General features: G+C 34.4%; 1 long non-coding RNA gene across 8 annotated transcripts; it reads right to left on the bottom strand.

The window, feature by feature from the left end:
• Positions 1–5,633: 5,633 nt before the first annotated feature.
• On the bottom strand, positions 5,634–10,404 carry LOC101251842 (G2/mitotic-specific cyclin-2). Of its 8 annotated transcripts, none has more exons than XR_011212614.1 (6): positions 9,633–10,404; positions 8,447–8,566; positions 8,064–8,105; positions 7,640–7,803; positions 6,266–6,483; positions 5,634–5,824 (listed from the first exon to the last, which is right to left on the bottom strand). It is a non-coding gene; the product is annotated as a G2/mitotic-specific cyclin-2 (long non-coding RNA). The 8 variants fall into 8 exon arrangements; XR_011212617.1 differs by lacking the exon at positions 8,447–8,566 and having other exon boundaries at positions 9,633–9,697; positions 10,135–10,365; XR_011212616.1 differs by having other exon boundaries at positions 7,640–8,105; positions 9,633–9,697; positions 10,135–10,302.
• Positions 10,405–10,802: the final 398 nt, after the last annotated feature.

Below are 10,802 nucleotides of genomic sequence, written 5' to 3'. Positions count from 1 at the left end.
GTCAGTTGGAAGGCAACTTTGCAACCTACAGTGACTTTGTCTACTACGGAAGCGGAGTACATGGCCTTGACAGAGGCTGCAAAAGAAGGGATTTGGCTGAAAGGGCTGGTTAGTGATCTTGGTCTGCATCATGATCAGGCTATGGTGTATTGTGACAGTTTGAGCGCAATTTGTCTAGCCAAGGATCAAGTCCATCATGAGAGAACCAAGCATATTGACGTGAGGTATCATTTTCTGAGAAGTGAGAAGAGAATCAAGGTGAAGAAAGTAGGAACTGCTGATAATCCTGCTGATATGTTCACAAAGCCGGTTCCACAGAGCAAGTTTCAACACTGTTTGGACTTGCTCAACATCAGAAGCTGTTAATTGCCCTGCGGGGCAATTCTGAGGAAGAGGGGGAGGCCTGGCACTATCATAGTGCGTCTGAAGAATCTGTTTGGAGAATTCATGTCAAGGTGGAGATTTGTTGAATGCCTTGAATTGGACCCTTAATTATATGTCAATTCTGTATGTTGGGCCCAAGCCTGTTAGGGCGTAGTTTAGCACTATATATAGACGCTATGGCAAACCCTATTCTATAATTTTGTTTTTGTCTCTCCATAATAAAACTGCTCCCCCTCTTCCCGTGGACGTAGCCAATTTATTGGTGAACCACGTAAATTTTTTGTTTTGATTTTTGCATTTATATTTTCTCGTATTATCTCGAATTCCGCATAACAAATGGGTTACTTGAGTATGTATCTACTTATATGGTATGAATGGTTGACTTGAGTAGACTTGATGTTACAGTTATTGTGATGAACATGCCTATGACTTAATGAATATGAAATATTGATTGGTATGGTCTTGTTGAATGTGCATCAAGGTTTTTTATCAAAAACCCCTACTTTATGAAATATCTCTTTTTCTTACCATGTTTTTCAAAGTATGTGTGCATATGGTCTCATACTTAGTAAAAGTGGCATACCAACCCCATTTCTTCCTTTTCCCAACATTTTAGGGGTTGGACTGTAGGTTTGTCCGTGTGTCGAGACTTAGCCAATAATTCTAAGTTGATTTTTGGGACGGGCAGCAGTGGTGAACCACGGGCCGTTGATCAGACTACCATCCGTAGGTTGTGACTGTAGGTTGCGTAAGCAACTTTCTGAAAAGCTAAAATTTAGTCTATTTTTAATACGGAGTGTTACATTATCTCCCCCTTGGGACCATTCATCCTAAGATCATGACGAAACTAGGTTCAATAGAGGGAGAGGGATGCAATCCCTACCACTAAGCACTAAGAACTGAATTTCAGACTGAGCTCAGTTCCAAGAACATGCAAACACGCTGAAAATCCAAGTGCAAACTGAAGGAACATGATACTAAAAGGACTGAAAAAATTAAAAGGAACTATTACCTCAAGCTGGAGTAGAATCGAAAAGAAAGAGGTGAAGATACTTGGTTTTCTTTGCTGCTTCGTCTTCCCAAGTAGCTCCCTCTGTAAACTGACTCATCCACAAAACTTTGACTGAAGCGACTTCTTTGTTTTACAACCTTCTAACCTCACGGTCAAGGATTTCAACTGTACGTCCTTAAAAGAAAACTATATTTCACAACAACCCTCTCTAATGACACCACAGAGGCTGATCACACACACTTCTTCAGAAGTGTGATATGGAAGACCGGATGCACAACTGCTAATTTTGCTGGTGTCACAAACCAAAATAATGAGTTGTGATGACACCTATATTCCCAACCGATAGGTAAGTGATATACCGTGGTTTCACGGTATTTTTAATGTGTTTTCCTTAAATTTAGTGTGTGTCCAAAAGCCTTTTTGTATTGATTTTTATGTAAGTTTCTCTTTATTTGCAGGAAATCTGTCTAAAGATGAACGCAGAAGTTTTTGAGCAAGAAATGCAGAAAAGTTACCACCTACGGAACTTATGACGGTCCGTCGGGCTTGCGACGGTCCATAGGTGACAATGTAGTGAAGCTGCTGAAGGAATATGGAGATGTCTGACCAAGTGTGGGATTACGGAAGTTCATGAAGGACCGTCATAGCCACGATGGTCCATCCTGCTGGTTCGTCGCAATGATCAGAGAGTAGTCCAGTACCCAATTTCCAAGAAGTTTAAAGTGTTATGGAACGGAGACCCTCGATGGACCGTCGTGCTTGGAACGGTCTGTCATACCTGCCGTTGAGGGTAATGAAGAGAGCAGAAGAAGAATTTGAGAAGTATGGGATGACGGAGGCGATGACGGCCCGTCATGACCACGACGGTCCGCCACGAGGTCCGTCGACCCAGCCGCGTTTTGACAGATTTTCAGTAATTAGAGTCCTTCTTTTATTAGGTTTTTATTTTTTATAAATAGTTCGAAAAACCTCATTTTTGGGGTTAGAATTTTTGGTGTTAGACTCTTTGTTAGTAAACTCTTTGATATTAGACATTTTGATTGTTACACTTTTTCTGAATTTGATTGTTGGTGATTTTGTTGATTAATTAAGTGAATTTCTGGATTTTATTCTTTCTCATCAAAGTATGTGCATGAATTCTTATATTAAATATATGAATATTGTGATTATGACTATGGGTAACTTAACTCCATAACTAGGGTTGTGGGAACCATGGATGGATAATGAGGTAAAATCTAACTAAAATAACAATTCCAGATTAGTGTCTTGCATGTATAGATAATTCTTTCGTTTAGAAGTCTTTTTAATGGATGGCCAACGTTAGAACTTGTCTTAATGCTACTTGTCGGACCAATGAGGTAGATAATAGGAAAAGAATTATCAACATAGATTTAGTGTATATTATATAATAGGCTAGTGTCGATTGTACGAGGTAATAACTTAGTCAAATATCCAATACAATGTTTAATATGAGGTAAGGGTAAGGGTTAGTATAGCGACACACGTAGCAAGACCAAGGTGCGGAGTGAAACTTTCTAGATGCTGGACCAAGGATTTAGAAATACATAACTTATCACTTTGCATGCAAGATACTAGGAAAGAATTGTTTTAGTTAAAATTATCAAGTTAGGAACCTGTGGGGAACACTTAAACCCTAGTTACTTTTATTAATTGATTAAACTCCAAGATTTGAATCTGTTAGTTGATTACTTTAATTTAGTTAGTTATTTTCATTCATTTAGGAATAAAAACCCCCCTTTTATTGTATTTTGTTTTCTAAGGAAATAATAGACCAAATAATCGTAATAATAGATTAAAGTTAAGTCTAAATTATTTTCCTCGTGGGAACGATCCCAACCACATTAGTTGGGTTCCTTACTTGATACGACCGCTTTACTTCTTATTTGAGAATTAAGTTTGAGCGTATTAGTAAGCCAACCCAATAAATTTCACCAATTCAATATAAACGTGAAAAGGTAAGTATCAACCTAATATCTAACATACTAAAGTATTCAAAATAAATGCGAAAAATAGAAATGTCACCCCAAGATTTAGTGTCATAAGTACAAGAGCTTCTACAATAAGATACAAGTCCAAACTAATACGAAAATCTAAACGTAAGAAATATCCTATCAGAATATCAAAATAACCTAATAAATAGAGGTAGATTAAAGGTATGGGAAGCAGAATATCCCAAACAGCGCACAACAACTCCAAGACAATCAAAACACATATTCAAAGCTCTAAGAACGTAGTCGAAACTGAAATACAATTTGCACCACAAATAATGCAATAAGTGTAGTAAGAGAACGAAACCACGTGTACCCAGTATATCTCATTGACCGACAATGAAGAAGTAGTGACGGGGTTTATATAAGAAAAAATCACCAATTCTTTGATTATACAAGTCTATATTACACTTAACAGTCAAGTTTCATCAAATAGAGGTAATCAAACATCAAGTAACTTCCAACAACCAAATAAAACACATTCATCAAAAATGAAGGATGTCATGAGATGCAATCCAATATCACACCATGGAACGATATGCCTCAGAATACTCAGTACTCTGTCAATTGTATATATATGATACTCCTCGAAAATACATCAAGTGTTCATGACCCATGGGGGACTCGCGAGGTCCATATACCAACACAGACGATCTCCACGTATCTGTGTGGACTATCTCAACACACTATCATAAAATCAAATAATTTTTGCATGGACGATCTTCACGTGCCCAAATTATAATCTTTACCTCTCACCATCCCCAGCACGGATGATCTCCATGTGCCCAAGTTATACTCAATCTTATGTCAATACATATGCACAATATTATTTCAAATAAGGGGATGATGATGCACCTCAATCAGTCAAATATCAACACAATACATAACCACCTCAATTATCACAACTATATGGGTGTAATAAAAAAAACATAATCACACAAGGAATTCAATTCAATAATATATCAGCTGGTGCCCATATGTTTTGGCATTTCTCTAATTACGATCCACATTCTATAGTAATAACTTTCCCTTTATAACACTGGTACTCGTACCAATGTCGTCACACCATTGGTACGAGACACCTATCTTTTATCCTTACCCATTGTCCATTCCATTTTAGTTTTTAATTAGGAAAACGTCCTTCAACAAGTATGAACGTCTTAACATACTTCGAATGTTGAACACGTTTCATAAATCCTCAAGATTTTGTCCTTCCCTTTCGCAAAGCTTCAACATGTTCACAATCTATCACATATGCATTATTTGTAATCACGCGAATTTGTAGACACTCATATTATTATATGTCTATCCTAGACCCAAAATCTCACTCAAATCTAATCAAGATCCTAATTTTGATATAATTTGTACATCAACAAATCAAATTTGTTAAATTTCGAGCCTAGGATTAAGCCTCAATCTCTCCAATAACCTAGAATTCAAAGTTAATCATATAATATACACATAATAATTAATTACCTATCTCATTATATCTAGAAAAATAAACTTGATTACACTGCAATAATAATAATAATAATAATAATAATAATAATAATAATAATAATAATAATAATAATAATAAAATAATAATAATAATAGAAACGGTCCAATTTTTCAAACTATGCGCTACACGCTAATCCCGGAAACTGGAAATAACTTCATCTATATCCCTATGTACACTACAACATTTTAGGCCTCTAACTACCCTAGAAAAGTGTGGCCTAAACTATGCAAAAGTGTGACCTTTGATAAAAGGCCACACTTTTTGACTTTTAGCCACACTTTTCCCGGGGTGGCCAAAAGAAGTGTTACCTTAGAGTTTAGGCAACACTTTTCACGTGTTGTCTTATAAGCTATACTTAAAATCGTAGCCTAAAATACAAAAAGGTCACGATTTTTCAGCTACACTTAGAAGTGTTGCCTTATAAGCTACACTTAAAACTGTAGCCTAAAAGGCAAAAAGGCTACATTTTTGCAGCTACGCTTAGAAGTGTTGTATTTGCTTTATTATTGATCATATTTAAAAAGTGTTACCTTTTATATCTCATCTATAACAATACTTATAAACTTTAACTTTTCTTAGACGTTCTACAACAACACTTCTGAAGTGTGGTGAAATTTTGTAGAATTTTGTAGCCACAATTTTTACTTATCAGAATAATAATTTTTATTTGCATATATTCAATAATTCCAAAATTAAATATACAAGTGATATAAAGCACAAAATTAACTGATAATTAAATCAAAGGATATATTTCAGATAAATTTCGAGAAACATGTATTGTACAACTAGTTTTAATGAATTCCACAAAATCAAATGCATTTAATAATATATAATAATAGTACAAAAACTCTTCATCGTTCACTACAATAGATCGAGATTACTTTTGTCCACAACTCAAATTCAATTACTGGCATTTTCCTGCACATTCGAAATAAAATTATAAGTTAGTGATATAAATTGGCTATTTAACATGGTTAAAATTCACAGTAAGCCAAGCTAATTCATAACAATAAAGCTGTAGAAGTGAAAAATTGGAGAGTATTTACTGTAAAATCGCAATATTTAGTCTTTCTATGTCCCTCATACTCATCACAAAAGACAATTCTGGTATGTATATTTTGTATGACTAAAAAGAAATTGACTATATAGCTAGACACTTGAAGACAATCGTCACAATTATTTTTGTTCCCAGAAGTAATACTTGAGCAGGCTTGAGAAATCTTCTCATAAAAACAGATTGGAGTTGGAAAAGACAAAGTGTAATGCAATGTGATGAGCATCAATTTCTCCTACAGTAAAATTAATCAGGAATAAATTTAAATATCAAAGTAGCTGAAATAATTGCCATGAGTATTTTACCATTTCAAGAATGTCTTTTCTTGTGAAGATTTCATATGAAATAATCACAATCCGTGCACAAGAGGCAAAATTTCTTCGTATTTGCTCGCTATTAGAAAGGTAACAAGACAAACAAGCTGCAGCTTGTTTTTGGCAACTTGTTTTTCCAGAAATCTGTCTAACGAATTAACAGCAAGGAATAATGTCTCTTGCTTGAGCTCTAACTTGTCATGTACCTGCTGGTTTATTAGAATATCATTATAAGCAAGTTAATTAACATAATAATGGAATGTATACCTTAATTAATTCTGATTAGTTCCAAATATTAGATTTAACTCAATGATCCAGTCTATTAGTACACCTCTCATATTGTCATTGATCTCAGATTGTTATTCCATATAGTTTAGTGAAACATAGCTATAAACTTGAAATAGCAATATTAATAGATAGTCGATCACACCAAAAAGTTTAAAGCTTCATAGATTTAATTTTCAAAGCTATAGTGGAACATGAGATGTAAAGAGTCGTCGTTGAGGTATTGTATAAGCAACAAATACTTGATAAGAAGTATGTAGTCATAGTACTAACCAATACAGTTTAAAAAGCTAAGAAGCTCTACACAAGGCATTCAAAATAAAACATAGCCAACTAGTGGAACTTTCTATTACCAATCAAGGATTAGTTTACAAAAAATTAGAGTTAATTCTAAGGATTATACATACTTGATAATACTAATAAATATCAAGGCAAGTCAAGCAAAAGCTTACACAAACAATTTAATGGAATTGAATCACAATCGAAGATGTTAACAAAAGCCTACATTGCATGTAAAAAAGCAGTTAACACACAGAAACTACGACGCAAGCAACTAAGAGGACTTGAATCATATCTGAGTATGGTACACATAGCATGCTTAAATCAATTAATATAGAAGCTTTATAACAAGCAACTTAAAGAACTTGAATCATAGCTGATGATGTTATAAGTAGCCCATAACACAAAATCTGTTATATACAGAAACTGCCAGCAACAACGTACAAAATTAAAGTTCTTGTCAGCTGAAAGAGGGAAATCGCTAACTTTAAATGAAACAATACCATTGAAATATACCTTTTGTTTTTCGACAAGTCTTTAAGACATTCCCATAAGCCATTCTTTTTTCCACAGAGGCCATTTGAAGTGCTAAATTTCTCACATCATTTTGAATCAACAAAATAAAGCTCAACACTTTATAGTTCGAAAGAGTTAGGGGTCCAGAAGCTTGATAGTTACATCCTACCCAGTATCCACATAATATAGGCAAAATGGAGCGCCAAAATAATGTAATCCACCACGGCTTTATCATGATAAGAGAAATATTTATATATAGTTTTAACTCATGCTGGAATTTGATACCTGTTTTTTCTCCTCTTCAAGCTTTTTCTTTTCTCGCTCAGTTAAGGCTTCACGTTTATTCAGTTCTCTGCCCCAAGAATCAAGCTTCTTCTTCTTGCTCTCCAGCTCTACGCTTAACATTTCTTCTTCCATGTTAACAAACTATATCAAATTGGGCATTCGTGCTGAATCATCTCACATGGTAAAAATAAGTACTACAATCTCTTGATAAGTTTAGATGAAGTAGAAAACTTATCGATAAATGTGCAAGGTTCAACTCTAGGAAACTCTAGATGATCGTACTAGCATTGCAGACAAAGAACAAAAAAACTCAATTTGTATACTATGTAACAAGAAATTCACAAGATATGTTGGTGATAAAACTAACGGGGTGGGAGTGGGGGGGTAGGGGGTGGGGGGCAATATGATGGTAAAAGATCATTACCTTCTCTATCTGATGCATGTGGTAAAAATTATCATGCATAACCTTATAAGAAAAGGAAAAAAATGTCAATACCATGGGACAGAACAAAACTTTTCAGTAAATAAATGAAAACAAAGTAGGGAAGGATAATCATCAAGGCTCAGTCAAGAAAAGAATAAAAAAAAAAAGCCTCTAAACTACGCAATTCTAGGATAAACATTCTTTCTTTTCTGTATAGAAAATAGCAGATATCAGGTATTTATTTAGGCCAGAAAAAAGAACGAATAAATTGATCCTATAACCAATACAAGATCCTAGCAGGGAAGCTGGAGACACAACTACACACAAAAATCAACAACCAAATCAGGAGAAGATTAAAGAGATCAGGTCTTGTTAATTATGACCTTGGGGAAGTGGCTCAATTTACTTCTTATGCTAGCAAAACTTTCATTTGTCTTCTCCTGATTTGGTTGCTGATTTGTGTGCGTAGTTGTGGCTCCAGGTTTCCTTCTAGGATTGTGTGTCTGCAGGTTATTAAATCAGTGCACAAGTTATAAGATCAGTTTATATAGCTGCTGCAAAATGCTATAATATAGTGCTAGAAATTCTTGAAAAACTTGGTAACACAGCATTGTCGGTCTTTGTCTCATCTTGTACTTCTGTTAGGAAACAATGTGTTGTATTCATTTTTTTGCTTGTGATCCTTGTTCTGGTTCACATTATTATTCTCAGTCTAATTTGAGCTGAAAAAAACTAACAGACAACTTACACATCAGATCTCCTTGATTTAAAAAGTTGCGTTCATCAGACGAGATAACAAGTAACTGATTGAAAAACTTAAATCTCCACCAGGGCATACATACAAACGACAGCAGAAGTAGTGTAAACTGGACATTTGATTGCTATAATTGATCATTGTTTCAAGTGCTAATACTGCTGCATAAGCTTGCAGCAAGGTTAGTGTTTGCTCGGTTATAGCTGTGTTCCTAGCACGCATAACACAATCATCAATGATTGTTGCTGCATGAGTGTCCTTTAAACCATTCTCAAGGGCATCACAAACTTCTTATAGTTTTCCCTAAGCAAAGAAACTCTCAACATTATTAATGAGGGATTAAATTCCATCACCATACTGGCCAACCTCCCTAACCTGACATCAGTATACAAAATTAACTTATGGGGAATAAATACAAATTCAGTGAACTTTACTTCAATAATTAGATAGTTTATCTCAAAGAAGGGTGAATGAAAAGAAACCTTTAACCAGAATGCAACACTAGCAAAAGAATGTGTAAATATCCCACCAGCACCTGGAGGAATCAGGCTAAACTACCGAAGTGTCCCCATTAATATAAGTAATTAGAAATAGAACAAGTTCATATGTCAATAAGTATAGAAATGCTTGCAAGCTTAGGATAAACACTCTCATATCTCCACCTTTACAATAGTTGGTAACGCTGCATATCCAGTTCCCCTTAAAGAAAAACAAAATTAATCATGTTTTGAGGCAACTCGATATTGAAGTTTTCTCAAGTCAAGGATAATCATTTCAGTTCCAAATCATGTTCTATTAACTAAATAACATAATACCTTCTCTACCAAAATGTCCTTGTAATCCACGATATTTTTATGGTTAACTTAGCTATCAGATCCATCTGCCATAGAATAATACATATAAAGATATTATCAGATATAAATTAGCTTAACAATATGCAGACCTATCTACTCAACATAATATCATTCCAAGCCAAAGTAAAATTTACACTATAACCCACAGAAACAAGGTTCAGAAACACGACAATGCTTTGCTCCACAATTCTGTTTCGCTATAAAAAAACTAATGATTTTATGGAATGAAATTGATATGATTCGATTAACAAGACCCTATAGTTACTCGGTTTAATCTCCAATTAATAAAGCTAAAATACGAGCTAGAATCTCAAAAATTGGATAAAAACACAAGAATGTCAAAACCCTAAAGCTAAAATTTAGACTTTCAAAGATATAATTTCTAGCCTAATAAACCCTATTCCAACAAAATCGTGTTCTTCGCCGAGAAATATAACATAGATCGCGTTCTTCAGCGAGAAACCTGTGAGTCATCGTGTTCTTCAGCAAGAAATATGAGAAAAAATCCTGCGGAGATACTTATCTTCAGTTCATTTGTGACGGAGAGACTTAGCTTCATCGCTTGATCAGTTCTTTGGACTTAGCTTCTGAGAAAAGTGTGTTCATCAGAGAAGACTGTTTTCTCTTCAGTTCATCAGAGAAAGGAGCGCTTTTCAATTCATCAGAGAAATGAGTTTTCCTGATTAGGGGAAACAATGTTTTAATGTTTTATGGATTATTATTTTGTTTTCTTAAAAAGGGGAGGGAGAGTAAAAAATGTTGGAGGAAATATAAAATTTTCGTGAAAATTTTATGGCTATACTTGTAATGTGTTGTTTTACAATTATAAAAATATGACATTTTAAGTGGCCATATATGTAAATAGGTCTTGTAAATTATATCAAATTGTAACAACACTTATAAAGTGTAGCTAATACCATTAAAGACTACATTTTTGAAGTGTTTTCAATATTATTGTAGCTAAAAGTTAAAATATTTGGCTACGCTTTAAAAGCAATCCCAAAACAACTTGAGGCAACACTTTATAAACGTTTTCCAGAATATGTGTTGTTGTAAACCTAAAATGGTGTAGTGGTAAAATTCTAAATTTCACATATTACTACCTAAGTCAATCATTAGCAAATCACTGGC

The sequence above is a fragment of the Solanum lycopersicum genome, chromosome 11 (genome assembly GCF_036512215.1).
Source record: "Solanum lycopersicum chromosome 11, SLM_r2.1".
Taxonomy (NCBI): domain Eukaryota; kingdom Viridiplantae; phylum Streptophyta; class Magnoliopsida; order Solanales; family Solanaceae; genus Solanum; species Solanum lycopersicum.
Note: the sequence above shows the minus strand (reverse complement) of the source record. Positions and strands in the feature narration are given on the sequence as shown.